Genomic DNA, 14,560 nt, shown 5'->3' with positions numbered 1-14,560 from the left:
GAGGGAAGAAGTGGCCGAAGGGTGGCTCCAGTGTGGGTCAGGCAGAGGAGCCGTCTTTTCCATGGCCCTGTCACTGTAACCTCTAGGTGTCTGTTCCCATCTCCCCTCCCATTGTCTTGGCCCTCCTCCTCAGCAACTCTGGAGCTCCAAGTCATAAAAATGCCTAATTCCCACCAGCTGACTGACAGCCCAGCCCTCGGTTTACTTTCCATCCCTAAAGAGAGAGGAATGTGGCCATCCGTGACATTTTTGGGACATAGATCTCTGCCCCACCTCACATCACCTCTGATAGCACTGCTCAGCCTGGGAGGTATGTTGCTCATCTACCCCCAAAACGAGACCACCTATTCCCCAAAAACAGGGACCAGAACTGTGACCCTGCTGGCCTCGGTCCTGGGCATGGTTTTGGTGCCCAGGTCTGTGTCCAGGCGGCCCTCGGGGTGGGCTTCAAGGCTTTTGGTCCTTGGGTGATGGGGGTCATCACCCCCTCAATGCCCGTGTCCCTGTTCCCCATTTAGCCAGAACCACACCCCCACAGCACCCTAGAGAGTACTGCAGGCAGAGATGGCAAGTTCAAGCGTGCACAGGCAGAGGCTTGCAGGAAACTGACCCCTGGCCACTTATCTGGTGTTCCCGCTCTCCAGCACAAAGCCGGGAACTGGCTCTGCACCCCCACCCATTGAGGGGAGCTGGGATAGAAAGAAGCCCACGAGTAACCCAGGTGTATTTGTCTGTTCTCATGCTGCTAATAAACACATACCCAAGACTGGGTAATTTATAAAGGGAAAAGGTTTAATGGACACATAGTTCCACATGGCTGGCTGGTGGTTGGCGGGGCGGAGTGGGGAGGGTGCTCACAATCATGACGGAAGGCAAAGGAGGAGCCAAGGCACGTCTTACATGGCAACAGGCAAGAGAGCATGTGCAGGGGAACTGCCCTTTATAAAACCATCAGATCTCGTGAGACTTATTCACTGCCAGAGAACAGTATGAGGGAGCCCACTCCCATGATTCAATTAATTCAATTATCTCCACCTGCCCCCACCCTTGACACGTGGGGATTATTACAATTCGAGGTGAGATTTGGGTGGGGACACAGCCAAACCATATCACCAGGCAAACGGCAAGTATCACTCTCTCAAAGATGCAAATGGAAAAGGGATCTTTGAGTGGACAGTGTTGCAGGGGACGGGGATGGCTGGTGTATCCATGGGTCGCCCTCCTCCCTGGCCTTCTCTCCTGCCAGCTGCCCTGCAGCCCCCTCATCTACAGAACCTCTCCAGCTCCTTTTTAAAACTTATTCCTGAAAATTTTCACAAGGATATGGAGCCACTGGAACTCTCTTATGCTGCTGGTGGGAGTACAAAATGGCCCAACCCTTCAAACATTCATTTGGCAGTTTCTTTCTTCTTTTTAGAGACAGGGTCTTGCTCTGTCACCCAGTCTGGAGTGCAGTGATGCAATCACAGCTCATGGAAGCCTTGAATGCCTGGGCTCAAGCAATCCCCCTGCCTCAGTCTCCTGAGTAGCTGGAACTACAGGCACATAATACCATGTCCAGCTAAATTTTTTGAGACAGAGTCTCTCACTCTGTCACCCAGGCTGGAGTGCAGTGGCATGATCTCAGCTCACTGCAACCTCCACCTCCCGGGTTCAAGTGATTCTCCTGCCTCAGCCTCCCCAGTAGCTGGGCTTACAGGCACCCACCACCACATCTGGCTAATTTTTGTATTTTTAGTGAAGACAAGGTGTCTCCATGTTGGCCAGGCTGGTCTCGAACTCCTGACTTCAGGTGATCCACCCGCCTCAGCATCCCAAAGTGCTGGGATTATAGGCATGAGCCACTGTGCCCAGACTGTCCAGCTAGTTTTTGAAGTTGTTTTTGTAGAGATGAGGTCTTGCTATGTTGTCTAGGCTGGTCTTTAACTCTTGTTCTCAAACGATCCTCCCTCTTTGGCTTTCCAAAGTGGTGGGATTACAGGCGTGAGCCACTGCACCCAGCTGGCAATTTCTTATAAAGTTCAGCACACACTGACCACCCAGCCTCAGCTATCCTGCTCCTGGGTATTCATCCAAGAGAAGTGAAAACAGGTGCCCGCACAAAGACTTAGATGCAAATACATATTGCCTGTTTGTATTTGCTCTAAATTGGAAACAACCCAAATGTCCTTCCTTCAACTGGAGAGAGGATAAACTAAGGCACGTCCACATGAGGAAATACGGGTCAGCAATTAAAAGGAATAAACTATTGAGTCATGCATTAATACGGGCAGATCTAAAGTGCATTTTGCTAAGTTAAAGCAGCCAAGCTCAAAAGATTCTATACTGTATGTTTCTATTCATATGATATTCTGGAAGAGGCCAAACTATAGGGACAAATGATTAGCAGTTATCAGGGGACGACGGGTAGACACTGACTAGAGAGGGGCACTGGGAAATTCTGGGGGGATGGGCCTCGAGTGTGGCGGTGGTTACAAGATCATATAAATTCACATAAATTTAGGCTGGGCATGGTGGCTCACGCCTGTAATCCCAGCACTTTGAGAGGCAGAGGTGGTCGGATCACCTGAGGTCAGGAGTTCGAGACCAGCCTGGCCAACATGGTGAAACCCTGTCTCTACAAAAAAATGCAAAAATTAGCCAGGCATGGCGGTGGGCACCTGTAATTCCAACTACTGGGGAGGCAGAGGCAGAAGACTCGCTTGAACCCGGGAGGCGGAGGTTGCAATGAGCCAAGATCATGCCACTACACTCCAGCCTGGGTGATTACATTCAGACTCTATCTCAAAAAAAACAAAAAAAACCTCACAAGATCATATAAATGTGTCAAAACCCAAAGAATTGTCTGCTAAAAAGGGGTGAATTTGTGAATTATGCTGTATGTTAAGTCATACCTTGATAAACTTGAATGTAAAGAAAATGCTTGGCCTGCTGCGATGGCTCATGCCTGTAATCCCAGCACTTTGGGAGGCTGAGGTGGGAGGATCACTCGAGGTCAGGAGTTTGAGACCAGCCTGGCCAACATGGCAAAACCCCATTTCTACTAAAAATATAAAAATTAGCCTGGCGTGGTGGTGGGCGTCTGTAATCCCAGCCACTTGGGAGGCTGAGGCAGGAGAATTACTTGAACCTGGGAGGTTGCTGTGAGCTGAGATCGTGCCACTGCACTCCAGCCTAGGCAACAGTGCCACTCCGTCTCAGGGAAAAAAAAAAAAAAAAAAAAAAATCCTGTGCTAGGTTCATCCATGAGGTGGCCTCTCTCCCCCTGGGAGGGGTGTAAGGCATTCTGCTGGAACAAACCACCCACGCTCATCAATTTCCCTCCGGCTCTTCGGTTTTCAAATTACGTCTCTGTCCCTGCCTGTCCCATATCCAATTTGCAAGTATTGCCTGGATACGTGAAATCTATAATTGCTTTGAGGACAACAGCAAATTATCACCACAGTAAGTGGCAATCACTGGTCAGGCCTGGACCCTTCCTAGGGACCCCCATGAACTCAGAAAGAGCCCTGGACTCCCACAGTCACCAGACTGCCATGAGCTGGTACTCCCTGGGTGGGGTGGGGCTGCCCAGCTGCCCGAGAGTCCTGGGGAGGCAAACAGACACGGCCCTTGCTCCCGGTGCCCTCAGCTCTGAGGGACATTCCAGAAATAGACCACACAAATTATTCCGGAGGGCATAAACACCAGCAGAAGGCAACAGTGGCCTGTGTGTAAATGGAGTATAAATATGTTGTTGAAGTGACCTGTCCCCAGGGGCTGAGCGAATCTGTGGCTCTGCCAGCTATGGGACATCTCAGAATGTGCACCTTGGCACAGGTGGGCTTCGGGGAGGGCAGATCAGCCGGAGGCACCTGCTGCCATCGCTCTGGTCACTACCCTCAGGAGTCAGCCCCCAGACCCCTCCCTCTCCTTGACCTCCCTGTTGTTTTTGTTTGTTTTGTTTTGTTTTGTTTTTGAGACGGAGTCTCGCTCTGTCGCCCAGGCTGGAGTGCAGTGGCGCCATCTCGGCTCACTGCAAGCTCCGCCTCCTAAGTTCACACCATTCTTCTGCCTCAGCCTCCTGAGTAGCTGAGACCACAGGCGCCCGCCACCATGCCTGGCTAATTTTTTGTATTTTTAGTAGAGACGGGGTTTCACCATGTTAGTCAAGATGGTCTCGATCTCCAGACCTCGTGATCCACCCAGCTCGGCCTCCCAAAGTGCTGGGATTATAGGCATGAGCCACCGTGCCCAGCCTATTTTTTTTTTTCTTTTCTTTTTTGAGACAGGCTCTTGCTCTGTTGCCCAGGCTGGAATGCAGTGGCGTGATCTTGGCTCACTGCGGCCTTGACCTCCTGGGCTCAAGCAGTCCTCCTAGCTCAGCCTCCCAACTAGCTTGGACTACAGGCATGCACTACCCACGCCCGGCCGGCTAATTTTTATTTTTTTGTAGAGACAGGGTCTCACTACATTGCCCCGACTGGTCTTGCACTCCTGAGCTCAAGTGATCCTTCTTCCTTGGCCTCCCAAAGTGCTGGGATTACAGGCGTGAGTCACTGCGCCCGGCCCACACCACTTCTTAATTCAAGCTACAGGTCCCCCTTTGCCTTTGGATTACATCTGCTGCGTTTCTTGTCTTATCAAGCTTAACCCTCCTATCCTTGCTTCTGGAAGTCATCCCCCTATTGCTGGGCAGTTGGCCATTCCCCAGTCCAAGCACAGCACCCCCTTGCGGGCCATCCTTAGCCTCCCAAGTACCTGGGATTACAGGTGCACGCCACCACACCCAGCTAATTTTTAAAATTTTTATAGAGATGGGATCTTGCTATGTTGCCCAGGTGGGTCTTGAACTCCTGGCCTCAAGCGATCCTCCCATCTCCACCTCCCAAAGTGCTGGGATTATGGGTGTGAGCCACTCCACACGGCCCCACGTCTTCTTTACTCAAAGGTCACTCTGAGATCCGTTTTCGCCTCTCCACCACTCCCCACAAAGCAAACTCAAGGCTGGACTACCCTCCTGTCTTGTCTCCCTCTTCCACTCCTGGCCTCAACGCCACTGCCTCCACAGTCTCATGCCTCCAACAGTGACGAATGTTCTTTCTTTTTTTTTTTTTTGAGATGAAGTTTCGCTCTTGTTGCCCAGGCTGGAGTGCAGTGGTGCCATCTTGGCTCACTGCAACCTTTGCCTCTGGGGTTCAAGCGATTCTCCTGCATCAGCCTCCCAGGTAGCTGGGATTACAGGTGCCCGCCACCACATCCAGCTAACTTTTTGGAGTTTTTAGTAGAGAGGGGGTTTCACCATGTTGACCAGGCTGGTCTCAAACTCCTGACCTCAGAAGACCCACCCGCCTCAGCCTCCCAAAGTGCTGGGATTACAGGCATGACCGACCTCGCCCCGCCTGAATGTTCTTTCAACTACCCGGCATAGCCTCCCAACTTTGTTGGCTGAAGATTTCATGCTCATCCTTTAAGACCCAATTCAAACATCTCCTCTGGGGTAAAACCTTTCCTGGCCAGGCATGGTGGCTCATACCTGTAATCCCAGAACTTCGGGAGGTGGAGGTGAATGGATCTCTTGAGGTTGGGAGTTCAAGACCAGTCTGGCCAACATGATGAAATCCTGTCTCTACTAAAAATTCAAAAAATAGAATAAAATAAAACCCTGCCTGATCAACACCAGCCACCTCTTTTCCCTCATCTCCCATCATAGAGGTTGTCCTCCTTTGACAGCCTACAGTCCCATACTATGTCTATGAGATGACTTTCAGGCCACTGTGGACAGCTGGGCTGGTGGTGCATCACAGCCCTAAGACACAGTTCATCTCACAGTCTATGTGAAGTATGCCCTTAGAGTTGTGCAGTGCACAACCCACGCAACTGCGCATGACAGTGCCGAGTGCTTCCCACAATCTATTACAAATCATACTTTAAGGGTCTACTTCCCTCAGTAGACCACAGCTCTCAGAAGCAAGGACAGAGGGTCCTCTGTACACACACCTTGTATCTGACACTGGCTGGGCATGGAATCAACACTCAAGGATTGCTGAGCAAAAGGATGGACTGTGGCCACACACTTGCCTTCAAAATCAGAGAAGCCTCAATGAGAACAAACCCTGCCCGCCCTCATGTGGTATCACCTTGACTTAACCCTCCTCTTGGAGAGGCTAAGGTCTCCAGTTCTAATTCTTTCTCTGCCTTTTCTAATGAGTCATGGCCAGGTCCACACCCCAGATGCCGGGCCCCCGGGGTTTGTGGCCTCCCTGTACTCTGTCTACAAAGAGCTGGAAAGAGGAGCAAATGCCAGAAAGTACCCAGTGTGGGTGCTAAGTGCTGTTAAGAAACTCCAGGTGGGAGGCCAGGCGTGGTGGCTCACATCTGTAATCTCAGCACTTCTGAAGGCCAAGGCAGGGGGATCACTTGAGCCCAGGAGTTTGAGACCAGCCTGGGCAACATGGCAAGACTCCATCTCTACAAAAAAATTTTAAAATTACCTGAGCATGGTGGTGTGCCCCTGTAGTCTCAGCTACTCAGGAGGTGGAGGTGGGAGGATCACTTGGGCCCGGGAGGCAGAGGTTGCAGTGAGCCGTGATTGCACCACTGCACTCCAGCCTGGGTGACACAGTGAGATCCTGTCTTAAAAAATAAAATAAAAGATGCAGGCTTGATTCCTGCAGGGTCACCATGCCCTGTGTCAGCCAGACTCTGCCAAGGTCACCTGCTAGCTTGCCTGGGAACAAGCCAGGACCTTTGGAATTAACAACCTGGCCTGCCGGGTGCAGTGGCTCATGCCTGTAATCCCAGCACTTTGGGAGGCAGAGGGAGGTGGCTCACCTGAGGTCAGGAGTTCAAGACCAGCCTGGCCAACATGGTGAAACCCCATCTCTACCTCTACTAAAAATACAAAAAATTAGCCAGGCGTGGTGGCGCGCACCTGTAGTCCCAGCTATTCGGGAGGCTGACGCAGAATTGCTTGAACTGGGGAGGTGGAGACTGCAGTGAGCCGAGATCGTGCCACTGCACTCCAGACTGGGTGACAGAGCGAGACTCCATCTCAAAAACAAACAAACAAAAAAGAGCCTGGCCAGCAGGGTTTTGAAACAAGCCCAGAGCCTTCACTGCTCAAGTGAGCCACCCACCCAAACCAGAGAGGCTCTGCAAACAGGCCCCAAGACAGGCGTCTTGGATGTTATGGGCGCCTGTTTACAAAACATTCTCGGGCCTTACTTAAAGCAGGTCCTTTCTCAGCCCACTTGGGATTACAGCACCAGCCTGGAAGGACAGGGGTGTTTCTTGCAAAGTGTGGCACGTCCTGTCTGGAATGAGGGAGGTTTGGCCACATCTCCTGCAGCCTATCCAAGTGAGGGAATGAAGGGATCAGGGCCTCACCTGCTTCCAGAGACCGCCCACCCCTGCCCCTGCCAGCCAACTTCTGGCTGCCTCCCTGCTGATGTTTTTCTGATGTGGCTAATAGTAGCATTCCTTCATTCATTCCTTTAGAGACAGGGTCTTGCTCTGTCACCCAGGCTGGAGTGCACTGGCATGATCATAGTTCGCTGCAGCCTCCAACTCCTGGGCTCAAGCAATCCTCCCACCTCAGCCTCCTGAGTAGCTGGGACTATAGATGCACATCACCATGGCTGGCTAATTTTTAAATATTTGTGGAGACGGGGTCTTGCTATGTTGCCCAGGCTGGTCTCGAATTCCTGGCCTCAAGCGATCCTCCCAAGCCTCAGCCTCCCAAAGTACTGGGATTACAGGTGCCAGCCAGTGCACCCGGCTGACAGGGGCCTTTTAAAACACGCAGTGAGTGGCCGGGCGCAGTGGCTCATGCCTGTAATCCCAGCTCTTTGGAAGGCCAAGGCAGGCGGATCACAAGGTCAAGAGATCAAGACCATCCGGGACAACATGGTGAAACCCTGTCTCTACTAAAAATACAAAAATTAGCTGGGCATGGTGGTGTGCGCCTGTAGTCCCAGCTACTCGGGAGGCTGGGGCGGGAGAATCACTTGAATCTGGGAGGCAGAGGTTGCAGTGAGCCAAGATCACACCAGCCACTGCACTCCAGCCTGGAGACAGAGCGAGATTCCGTCTCAAAAAAAAAAAAAAAAGGAGTGAGTGATAGAGGTGTTTCAGGACCACGGTTCATGGGGCTTTTCTTCCCAGAGGAAAATCAGGGGGAGGGTGAGTGCCCGGCTTTGTTCTGCTAACCAGCTGCAGCTTCCTCATCTGTTTCTCCTGGGTTTTCAATGGGTCTCTCGTGTTATTTACATTTCATTTCTCCTGTCTTTAGCAACTAGAAGCTGCCCTTTCAAGTTTTACTTAGAAAAAAGCCCTTAATTGGTTCTGCAATTGGAAGGGCGATCCTGAACAGGAGTTATTTTGCCTTAAGATAGAAAATAAGGCCGGGCGCGGTGGCTCACGCTTGTAATCCCAGCACTTTGGGGGGCCGAGGCAGGCGGATCACGAGGTCAGGAGATCGAGACCATCCTGGCTAACACGGTGAAACCCTGTCTCTACTTAAAAAAAAAAAAAATACAAAAAATTAGCTGGGCACGGTGGCAGGAGCCTGTAGTCCCAGCTACTCAGGAGGCTGAGGCGGGAGAATGGCGTGAACACGGGAGGCGGAGCTTGCAGTGAGCTGAGATCGCGCCACTGCACTCCAGCCTGGGCGACAGAGTGAGACTCCATCTCAAAAAACAAAAAAAAAAAGATAGAAAATAAAATGTGCTTGTGTCACGGGCGACCAGGAGAATCCAATCAGACAGTGTGGGTGATGGTGTCTGGCAAATTCCAGGGTGATTATGGAGAGGCAGGGCTACCAAAGGGGACGGATAGGGCAGAAGAAATCACAAAGATCTGGGGAAAGCCCCAGGAACCCAGGCTCCCTCCCAGGAGATCTCAGTCCTTGTAGACAAGAGTATACCTTCTGCTTGTCAGGTCTTGGTGCAAAATGATCACTGATTTTGGATCTCCCCAATTCTCATGGTCCCCAGCCCGACTTCCTTTCACCTCCACCAGCCTATCACCTCCCCAGCCATGGCGATATCCATCATAGTACTGACATTAATCACTTCCATGTCTGTCTGCTTTTTTGCCTTTTTTTTTTTTTGAGATGGAGTCTCACTCTGTCGCCAAGGCTGGAGTGCAGTGGTGCGATCTCGGCTCACTGCAACTTCTGCGAACTCCCATGTTCAAGCGATTCTCCTGCCTCGGCCCCCCAAGTAGCTGGGATTACAGGCGTGTGCCACCACGCTCGGCTAATTTTTGTATTTTTAGTAGAGATGGGGTTTCGCCATGTTGGCCAGGCTGGTCTCCAACTCCTGACCTCAGGTGATCCACCCACCTCAGCCTCCCAAAGTGCTAGGATTACAGGTGTGAGCCACCGCGCCCGGCCCCATTTCTGTCTTTGCGAGCAAGAGACAAGGTTGCATCTCCCTCCTCCAGGGCCGCCATGCCCAGCACAGGGCTTGGTACGAGGTCTGTAATCAGTGTGACCCTAATGAATGTGCTGTAGAATGATTCCCATTTCACAGAAGGGAAAACCAAAGCTCAGTTGGGTTAAGGGAGTTAGCTGCCTGGGGTCTCCCGAGCCAGGGCTGAGCTGCCTCTACGGGTTGGGGGCTTCCTGAAGGCAGGGGGGACTTGTAGCATACGCCCCATGACTCAGCGTTTCCATTCTGAGACATCCGCCCTTTACAGATATGTAACGGGAGACACAGACAAGAGGATCCGTGACAGCCTGTTCTCAGTAACAAAAACCTGGCCACAGCCCAGATGCCCATCAGCAGGAGAGGACATGAAGAATAGCAGAATATTACCCAGTAGGCAACATGAACCATCCACAGTGTTAAGCAAAGAGATAAACAAGTGTCAGCAATGCCACAGCACTGTGGGTGGAAAAACAAGTCCCCAAACATTGTGTATGGCAGGGTACACTTTTTACAGAGTTACAAGTACCTATGATTAAAAAAAAAAAACAAAAACACCTGGCCAGGCACAGTGGGTTCATGCCTGTAATCCCAGCACTTTGGGGAGGCCAAGGCAAGCAGATCACTTGAGGTCAGGAGTTCGAGGCCAGCCTGGCCAACATGGTGAAAACCCATCTCTACTAAAAATACAAAAATTAGCCTGGCGTAGTGGCACATGCCTGTAATCCTAGCTACCTGGGGGGGCTGAAGCATGAGAATCGTTTGAACCTGGGAGATCGAGGCTGCAGTGAGCTAAGATCACGCCACTGCACTCCGGACTAGCGAGACTCTGTCTCAAAAAAAAAAAAAAAAAAAAAGGCAATGCTTTGGAGTTGGCGGTCCGATCCTGTGGTCTTGGGCATATTTACACAGCTCCTAAGCCTGTTCCCCAAACTTCCAAGAGGGGTATACTGTCTGCCTTCAGAAACCAGAGTGAGGAATCAGTGTCCCTTTGTAGATAAAAGCACCAGGTGACCAGCCTGGGCAACACAGTGAGACCCTGTCTCTACAAAAAATAATCTAAAAAAAAATATTAGCAGGGCCTGGTAGCATGCACCTGTAGTCCCAGCTACTCAGGAGGCTGAGGAAGGAGGATTGCTCGAGTCCAGGAGGTCGAGGCTGCAGTGATGAGCTGTGACTGCACCACTGCACTCCAGCCTAGGTGACAGTAAGACCTTGTCTCAAAAAATAAAAAATAAAATTTAAAAAGCACCAGGCTGCTGGGCGCAGTGGCTCATGCCTGCAATCCCAGCACTTTGGGAGGCCGAGGGGGGTGGTTCACCTGAGGTCAGGAGTTTGAGACCAACCTGGCCAACATGGTGAAACCCCGTCTCTACTAAAAACGCACAAAAAAAACTAGCCAGGCGTGGTGGCAGGCACCTGTAATCCCAGCTACTCAGGAGGCTGAGGTGGGAGAATTGCTTGAATCTGGGAGGCGGAGGTTGCAGTGAGCCGAAATCGCGCCACTGCACTCCAGCCTGGGTGACAGAGCGAGATTCTGTCTCCAAAAAAAAAAAAGCACCAGGCATGCTATGGTTGCTTTCATAAACAGCATCCATTTCTGGTTTTGGTTAATGGCACAACACTTCCCTGGTGTTTTCCCGACATAACCAGAAGCTCATTCAACCTTCTGTGTTCCTTACACCAGAGCTGAGAACGCACACTGAGACACACAACCTCTGACCTTTCCAAGCACGCAGACAGTTTGTGTCAACATGCTGAAGACCACAATGGAAATATTTGACCCTAAAGCAACCTGCAGTCCTGCCCTGACACTATGAATTGGGACGAAACATTCTCTGGAGGCCTTGCTATTAAAGGACTTTGGGGACACGCTGGGGCATGGGCTGGAGTTGTTGTCCTGTCACCTGGTAACTCTGGGAATGGCCCTGGTTCCCGGTCACACTCATCTCCTGCAGCCACCACCACTCCAACCCTACCGTGTACTGCTGGCCTGTGGGGCTCGGTGTTCCTGGGGGCCCCCTCGGCTGGCCCCATCCTTAGATGACCCCTGCCCAAACCCACCCTCAGCAAAGACATGCAGCTCAGAAATCCCCCTTCCTGCCACCAGGGCCCATCTACCCCTTGCTGGGTCAGCTTAACCTTCCCTCCCCCAGACCTCTTCCACCCCTGCCCCTCTGCCATGCTCAGCACCCCATCACACACCCCAGATTTCCTAAGACACAGACCAACTGAGGAGGGCACCCTCTCAGAAAGTCTCTGATCATTCGCCCATCTTTTTTTTTTTTTTTTTTTTTTTTTTGTTGCCCAGGCTGGAGTGCAGTGGTGCAATCATAGCTCACTGCAGCAGCCTCAGACTCCTGGGCTCAAGGGATCCTCCCAACTCAGCCTCCCAAGTTGCTGCAACTACAGGTACACACCACCATGCCTGGCTAAGTTTTTTTTTTTTTTTTTTTTTTTTTTTTAGATGGAGTCTTGCTCTGTTGCCCAGGCTGGAGCGCAGTGGCGCGATCTCGGCTCACTGCAAGCTCCGCCTCCCGGGTTCATGCCATTCTCCTGCCTCAGCCTCCCAAGTAGCTGGGACTACAGGCGCCTGCCACTGCGCCCGGCTAAATTTTTTGTATTTTTAGTAGAGACAGGGTTTCACTGTGTTAGCTGGATGGTCTCGATCTCCTGACCTCGTGATCCACCCGCCTCGGCCTCCCAAAGTGCTGGGATTACAAGTGTGAGCCACCGCGCCCGGCCTTTTTTTTTTTTTTTTTTTTCCATTTTTTTGTAAAGACAGGGTCTCACTATATTGCTCAGGCTGGTCTCGAACTCCTGGCCTCGAGTGATCCTCCCGCCTCGGCCTCCCAAAGTGCTGGGGTTACGTGTGAGCCACTGTGTCAGGCCTGTCCACCCATCTGATCCCTTCTCTCTAGCCTCAGGAAAACAGCACCCTGGCAAACCCCTTCCTCCTTTCATGAGCCTCCCAAGCACCTCCCTGAGCTGTCGGTTTCATACTTGGCTTCTTAGTCTTAGCAATAAATAGGATCAAGTTTCTTCTGTCCTAAAAAAAAGTCTTCCTTCATCCCCATCTCCTCCTGAGGCCACCTCCTTACCCCGACCCCCTGCCATTGGGCCACCTCCTCAAGCCCTCCAGGGCATCCCACTCCGTTCATCAGTGACCTCCCTGAGCCCAGCCCAATGACGTCTTCCCTCATGCCTTCCTGCCCTTGACCTGTTGCCTGGACCCACATGGCTGGCCAAGGCCTCCCTGGAATCTGCAATCTCCCGCACGGTCTCCTCTGACGTCTTGGACACTGACAGTCCTCTGCTTTTTGTGGTGGCTGCTCTTCTCCTCTCCAGCGTAGGCAGCTCTCAAGGGGTCCTCTCTCATCTCCTATTACACTCTGTCCCCAGATGCTCACTCCTGGGCTTCCAACCACTGTGGTCCAGGCTCTCCCTGCAGACTTGCGCTTCTCTCCCTGCACCCTGGCTTCAACCGCCTTGGTTGATTTTTTTTTTTTTTTTGGAGACGGAGTCTTGCTTTGTTGCCTAGGCTGGAGTGCAGTGACACAATCTTGGCTCACCGCAACCTCTGCCTACCAGGTTCAAGCAATTCTCCTGCCTCAGCCTCCCAAGTAGCTGGGATTACAGGCGCCTGCCACCACGCCTGGCTAATTTTTGTATTTTTTAGTAGAGATGGGGTTTCACTATGTTAACCAGGCTGGTCTCGAACTCCTGATCTCAAGTGATCCACCCGCCTCGGCCCCCTAAAGTGCTGGGATTACAGGCATGAACCACCACACCCAGGCGGTTGATTCATTCGTCCCATCAACTCTCTGACATAGTTGTTGCTGCCCATTTGACAGATGAGAAAACTGAGGCTTAGAGAGGCTGAGCCACCACCCTACAGATGACCCAGGTCGCAGCTGGTCCCCTCACTCTGCCAGAGTTGTTGACATGTGCCCTCACCCTGACGGGGTGAAAGAGAATTGCACACCAGTCGCTGACTCTCAAAATCCATTGTTCCCCCCACCATCCAACCCCGGCCTTGGCCTAGAGCCAAGCACCAGGGCAGAGCTGAGGCCCAGGGCGGCCCCTGATCTGGGCAGAGAAGCTGAGTAGCTGAGTCATCTCTGAGAAGAACATTCCCATCTTCAATCGCTGCGGCTGCCTGTTGTGGACGGCCCGGCTGACACGGGTAACTTGATCTGTTTACTCTGGGATTCCTAAGCCCGCAGAGTGAGGCCCTCACACGGGGCCTCTCCCCGGGCATCCTGGGCGAGGAGCCCTGGCCCAGCCAGAGCCCTGTTCCAGCAGCAGACCTGAAACCCCAAGGCAGAGGGGGAGGGAGGGTGCAGCAGGGGAGAGACACTTCCAGGTAAACTTGCCTGGCAAAACCTTTTCTGAGATGTCAGATTTATGAACCAGCTAAAGTAGCAGAGAGAAGAGAATTACAAGTTTTTGTTTGTTTGTTTGTTTTTTAATCTGTGGCACAGTTTACCACCAGTTCACCAGCAAATAAGAAAGGGGGGTGCCAGGCACGGTGGCTCACACCTGCAATCCCAGCACTTTGGGAGGCAGAGGTGGGTGGATCACTTGAGACCAGGAGTTCGAGACCAGCCTGGGCAACATGGTGAAACCCTGTCTCTACTAAAAATACAAAAATTAGCTGGGTGTGGTGGCTGGTGCCTGTAATCTCAGCTACTCTGGAGGCTGAAGCAGGAGAATCGCTTGAACCCAGGAGGTGGATGTTGCAGTGAGCAGAGATCACACCACTGCACTCCAGCCTGGGTGACACAGTGAGACTCACTCTCAAAAAAAGACAAACAAGGACCTTCAGGGAGCCACCCAGATGTACAGGTGGGGCATGGGGAAGCCCAGAATCAAGTTTGGAAAACTATTCTGTGTTGCCTCCTCCAGTACTGGAATCCTGAACAGAGTGGCCCAGCCTGCATTTGCATACACCTAGGGATGGGGAACTCACTTCTTTCTGGAGCAATTAATTCCATCCTGGGGGTAGATGATTTCTAGAAGCTCTATGTGCCTTCCTTTTTCTTTTTCTTTTTTTGAGACGGAGTCTCGCTCTGTCGCCAGGCTGGAGTGCAGTCGTGTTATCTCTGCTCACTGCAACATCCACCTCCTGGGTTCAAGCGATTCTCCTG

The 14,560-nt window shown here is 51.9% G+C and overlaps 1 protein-coding gene across 1 annotated transcript in view; it reads right to left on the bottom strand.

Annotated features, from left to right (window-relative positions):
* Window positions 1–14,560, bottom strand: part of CASTOR2 (cytosolic arginine sensor for mTORC1 subunit 2) — a 67,780-nt gene that overhangs the window by 23,722 nt on the left and 29,498 nt on the right. The gene's annotated exons all lie outside the window — the stretch shown is intronic.

The sequence above is a fragment of the Pongo pygmaeus genome, chromosome 6, assembly GCF_028885625.2.
Source record: "Pongo pygmaeus isolate AG05252 chromosome 6, NHGRI_mPonPyg2-v2.0_pri, whole genome shotgun sequence".
NCBI classification, from domain to species: Eukaryota; Metazoa; Chordata; class Mammalia; order Primates; family Hominidae; genus Pongo; species Pongo pygmaeus.
Note: the sequence above shows the minus strand (reverse complement) of the source record. Positions and strands in the feature narration are given on the sequence as shown.